At 40.0% G+C, this 5,706-nt stretch overlaps 1 long non-coding RNA gene across 3 annotated transcripts; it reads right to left on the reverse strand.

The window, feature by feature from the left end:
* Window positions 1-3,267: 3,267 nt before the first annotated feature.
* LOC109742295 (uncharacterized) lies at window positions 3,268-5,222 on the reverse strand. Of its 3 annotated transcripts, none has more exons than XR_012181788.1 (6): window positions 4,934-5,222; window positions 4,657-4,777; window positions 4,485-4,531; window positions 4,262-4,384; window positions 3,525-3,849; window positions 3,268-3,432 (listed from the first exon to the last, which is right to left on the reverse strand). It is a non-coding gene; the product is annotated as an uncharacterized lncRNA (long non-coding RNA). The 3 variants fall into 3 exon arrangements; XR_012181789.1 differs by having other exon boundaries at window positions 4,942-5,148; XR_012181787.1 differs by lacking the exon at window positions 4,934-5,222 and having other exon boundaries at window positions 4,657-4,905.
* Window positions 5,223-5,706: the final 484 nt, after the last annotated feature.

The following is a 5,706-nucleotide window of genomic DNA, read 5'->3' on the forward strand; positions in this document are numbered from 1 at the left end:
CCCAATTTTATTTTGTATTTACTGTTTTTGCTTATGTTTTTCAATAAATACACAATATTACGTCTATAATAATTGTGTTTTGGTGTTTTAATTGGTGTTTGAGCCAAGCAAGACCTTTGGGATGCTTTGGTATATCATTGATTTGATTTTGCTGAAAAACAGAATCTTTTGCGTTCAGTAACAAAATTGTTAAAATTCACAAGAGCGTGGAAACATTTTGATTTTTTACACAAGATTGACATATGAATTTCCTCTGTTGTCCTAATTTTTCAGAATTTTTGAAGTTACATAAGTATGACTAATATTCGGGTCTTTACAGACTCTTCTGTTTTTGACAGATTCTATTTCCGATGTGTTGTTTGCTTATTTAGATGAATCCAGGGTAGTATCGGGGGGGTTATGAACCATGCAGAAGTTATAATACAGTAGACATAACACCAATATAAATTTAAAATGAGTTCACAACAGTACCTAAAGTGGAGATTTGTTTTTATCATACTAACGGACCTCATGAGTTTTTTTTTGAGTTTTGTGTTGTGAAGGTTTCAACTTTTGGGTAAACATTTGAAGTGCTACAAAACAAGGAGTGGCAAGAGCCTAAGCTTGGGGATGCCCAAGGCACCCCAAGGTAATATTCAAGGACAACCAAGCATCTAAGCTTGGAGATGCCCCGGATGGCATCCCCTCTTTCCTCTTCAATCCATCGATAAATTTACTTGATGTTATATTTTTATTCACCACATGATATGTGTTTTGCTTGGAGCGTCTTGTATTATATGAGTCTTTGCTTTTTAGTTTCCCACAATCACCTTGCTATACACACATTTTGAGAGGGACATGCATTAATCGTGACTTTATTAGAATACATGTGCTTCACTTATATCTTTTGAGCTAGGTAGTTGCTCTAGTGCTTCACTTATATCTTTTTAGAGCACGTCACTGGTTTTATTTTGTAGAAATTGATGAACTATCATGCTTCACTTATATTATTTGAGAGTCTTAAAACAGTATGGCAATTTTCTTAGGTTATGAATTTGGTCCTAATAAGATGGGAATCCAAGAGTGATATAATAAAAACTTTCATAAAGAACATTGAATATATGAGAAGTTTGATTCCTTGCATTTGTTTTGAGATATAAAGATGGTGATATTAGAGTCATGCTAGAGAGTAATTGTGAATTAGTAGAAATACTTGTGTTAAAGTTTATGATTCCCGAAGCTTGCACGTATGGTCTATCGTTATGCGATCAAGTGAGAGCATGATTTATTTTTTTATTGTCTTCCTTATGAGTGACGGTCGGGGACGAGCGATGGTATTTTCCTACCAACCATCCCCCTAGGAGCATGTTTATTAGTACTTTGCTTCGATGGCTATTTTTTTTTTGCAATATATATGTGAGTTCTTTATGACTAATGTTGAGTCCATGGATTATACACACTCTCACCCTTCCACCATTGCTAGCCTCTCTAGTACCGCGCAACTTTCGCTGGTGCATTAAACCCACCATATACCCTTCCTCAAAACAGCCACCATACCTACCCATTATGGCATTTCCATAGCCATTCCGAGATATACTGTCATGCAACTTCCACCGTTCCATTTATTATGACATGCATCATCATTGTCATATATCTTTGCATGATCATGTAGTTGGCATAGTATTTGTGGCTCATCCACCGTTCATATTTTTTATACATGTAACGCTAGATCATTGCACATCCTGGTACACTGCCAGATGCATTCATATAGAGTCATATCTTTGTTCTAGTAGCGAGTTGTAATTTCTTCAGTTGTAAGTAAATAAAACTGTGATGATCATCATTATTAGAGCATTCCCCATGTGAGAAAAGGATGATGGAGGCTATGCTTCTCCCACATGTCGAGATGAGACTCCGGACTTAAAATAAAAAAGATTCCAAAGAGCCCAATGAAAAAGAGGCCAAAGAGCCTAAAGGAAAAAAGAAACAATTGAGAGAAAAGAGAGAAGGGACAATGCTACTATCCTTCTCCACACTTGTGCTTCAAAATAGCACCATGTTCTTCATGATAGAGAGTCTCCTATTTTATCACTTTCATATACTAGTGGGAATTTTTCATTATACAACTTGGTTTGTATATTCCAATGACGGGCTTCCTCAAATTTCCCTAGGTCTTCATGAGCAAGCAAGTTGGATGCACGCCCACTTAGTTTTCGTTTGAGGTTTCATACACTTATAGCTCTAGTGCATCCTTTGCATGGCAATCCCTATTCACTTGCATCGATACCAATTGTTGGTCATCTTCATAGCCCATTAACTTGCCTAGTTGATGTGAGACTTTCTCCCATTTTGTCTTCTCCTCACAACCTCCATCATATTTTATTCCACCTATAGTGCTATATCCATGGCTCACGCTCATGTATTGCGTGGAAGTTGAAAAATCTTGAGAACATTAAAAGTATGAAACAATTGCTTGGCTTGTCATCGGGGTGTGCATGATAAATACTTTGTGTGATGAAGATAGAGCATGACAAGACTTTATGATTTTGTAGAAACAACTTTCTTTAGCCATGATATTTTAAGAAGACATGATTGCTTTATTAATATGCTTGAAGTATTATTGCTTTATGTCAATATTAAACTTTTGTTTTCAATCTTATGGATCTGAACATTCATGCCATAATAAGACATATTACATTGATAAATATGTTAGGTAGCATTCCACATCAAAAATTCTGTTTTTATCATTTACTAGTTGGATGCCCGTGCGTTGCCACGGGACAAAAACATTTATAAAGGTAATACACGATCAAATTATACAACAGTAAATGCTCAAGGTATCTCCGGCTACATGCATCATGCGTCATCTCCTCCTAAACTCTGCTCTGAGTCTAAGTATTGGGGTAGGAGACCAACAATATGGTCACGTACTAAGAACCTCACATAAACATGGATAATGAAGGGTTGACATCTGGCGGCAACATCTGATACTACATGGCTAGTAGGAGTGGCCATCATAAACTAAAGAAGGAAATCGTGCTCGGACTCTTTCCATGATTGTTACTCAAACCACAAGTCTTTACTTCCTATAATGCATTCCTATCAAGCGTAAAAAATCCATTATTTACCTTTAGTTGGTCTCTTTGCATCATGTACATCAAATACAAGAAAATACCATGCAACATATAAGAAGATACCATGCGGCCATTTATTAGTTCACAAAAAGATTGTCTAATGGAGATTAAGCTTAGTGATATGCAACAAAATGAGACAGTGATACACAAACTATTTATATGAAATATGGCTTTATTTCAACATTATAAAAAGGGAATTGCAATATTACATCTGGCTGACTACAACTAAAAAATAAAACAAAATAAGAAAATTGCACTGAAACTCCACAACTTACAAGTTCATTTCAAACAGAGTTGCTTTCCCCTCCAAGAAAACAATCTGTTAACACAAGCAGGAGCATTGACACTTTCAGAAACCTGAAAAGAGAGGACCTGTCTCCTAGAATTTTCAAAAGAAGGGAGGAATTTTACCATGCCCCCCACGCCCTGAACCTCTAATTGAAATCAACCATAGCCGTTCCCCGGCTGCCTTCCCACGCTCGACCCCGCGAGCTTGCCTGGCCATTTCTCTAGTGCATCTTTGTAGCCATACTAACCTTGCTGTATCCACCTACAATTGTAGCCATGCTGCTGAATGGAGTGTAGTAGGGCAAGAACATCATGTCAATGTCCAACACGACCGGCACGACCTTGGTGTCCCTGAAATGTTGATGTGTGCCCTGCAGGATCTCCTGCCTGTTGTAGTCATGCGCCCCACCATTCTTTAAAAATTGTGATATCTACTGAAAAATTACATCTGATGCACTCTAATTAGCCAGTAAGAACATATGTAAATTTCTAAAAGCATATACCAACTTTTGGAAATCTACAGTAAGGTGGGAATAGTTGCTTAATAGTTTAATTTTATGTGAATTGTAAATTCAGTAAAGGAAAATGGAAGAAAATATTGTGCAAGTATAGACTGTACATTCCTCTAGATAAAGCAAAGTCTTTGAGCACAACTTCTAAATGTATGTGTATGCTCCAGTTTTTTGAAGCTTCACCTATATTTTATTTTTATATAACCAAGACGAGACCAAGACCATTGTCTTATCCTTGACATGCAAGGAGAATTAAAAATCCATGGCCTATAGCCTATAAGACCATAATCGCAAAACCTCATATAATCAACATGCACATTTCCTAAACATTGCAGCATATCACTGTACCTATATATGTAAGGGCCCAAATTTAGTGTTTCAACCAAGTTTCAAGCCACACGAGTTCCCCCCAAAGATACTTCCCTTGCTTCCAGTACTGAAGCATACTGTTCGTATTGTCTGAAATCTCAGCTGCAAACATCATTGTCAGAAAAAAAAACAAGGCTTCTCGATACAAGGGGCCAAATCTAAAACTCAGAACAGAGTAGTAAACAGTAAATTAACACAATACCTCTTGTGTTATGGAATAGTAATATCAACTCGTGTGCATCTACAGATCTGGAATAATAAAATTGAGATCAATACATTAATTCACACTTGAACAAGTTTTAGTTTTAATCTACATAGCAAAAAACCACTCGCGCTATTGGATAAGCCACAATATCGGGGTTCAATTTGCAAACCTCGCAGAGCACAAAAGTTGTTCGTGCTTGATCTTACCCACTTGGTTATGCCCTTGTAACAGGATGATTCAGCATAACCAATACAATTCATCAGAAAAAGGATTTAAGTGGGTGAGAGGATCTGCACAATCCACAATTAGACAATAGCTCAAACATTCTGCAGAGTAACTGAAAGTTTTGGCACAGCAGTACACTCTCCGCCTGTTAAATATCTGAACATTATCTGGAAAATAAATAACACAACGAAGGCATTGGGAGCGAGATAGATGTCACGCACAGAGCCACCTTGCGGAGGAGATCGGGGCCGAGCTGCCTGCAGGGAGTACGACGGTGGTAGGGGTGGGACTTGAAGATGAGAACGTCGACAGCAGAGGGCGGCAATTGAATGGGCCGTTCCCCATAGCCACCTGCCTACACAAGCCTCGCGTGCCTCCTGCTCGCACGCACAGCAGTGCGGCCTCCAGCTCCTGCCCGCACACCCGCTTGCTCTACTGTTTAACTGCTCTAGAAGGGCGGCGCCACCACAATGAAGACGATGGTTGCGTTAGGAGCGGGAGAAGAGTGTCAGACGTCGGATGGAGGTTCATCGAGCAAAAGAGAGTTGGGGTGGGGCGGCGTCGTGTACAACCAGGACCGCAGCCACCACAACCATGATGTGAACGAGGAGGGCAACGATGGTGGGAGGCATGGGTTGGCCACGCAAGGCTCCTGGCGGCTGATCGAGATCTGGGGCGGCGAGTGGCCACGCAAAGCCCTGGCGGCGGATCGCGATCTGGGATGGCGAAGATGACGTGCACAGGAGGGTGGGTGCCACGGCAATTTTTCCAGGGAGAGGATGTGCACAGGAAGGTGTTGCGGGAGACGAGGGCATGGAACGTGTGATCGTGGGGAGTAGTTATTATTTTCTTTCCGATTTTCTTTTTTCGTTTTTAATTCCGAGCGGGGATTGGAGGCTGGGTGAGTCGCGCGGGACACAGGGATGGTACGTTGGATCGAACGGGGTGGAACCATCACGACAACCGCATGTTCTCCTTTAACAGTAGAGATCTA

The sequence above is a fragment of the Aegilops tauschii genome, chromosome 4 (genome assembly GCF_002575655.3).
Source record: "Aegilops tauschii subsp. strangulata cultivar AL8/78 chromosome 4, Aet v6.0, whole genome shotgun sequence".
Taxonomy (NCBI): Eukaryota; Viridiplantae; Streptophyta; class Magnoliopsida; order Poales; family Poaceae; genus Aegilops; species Aegilops tauschii.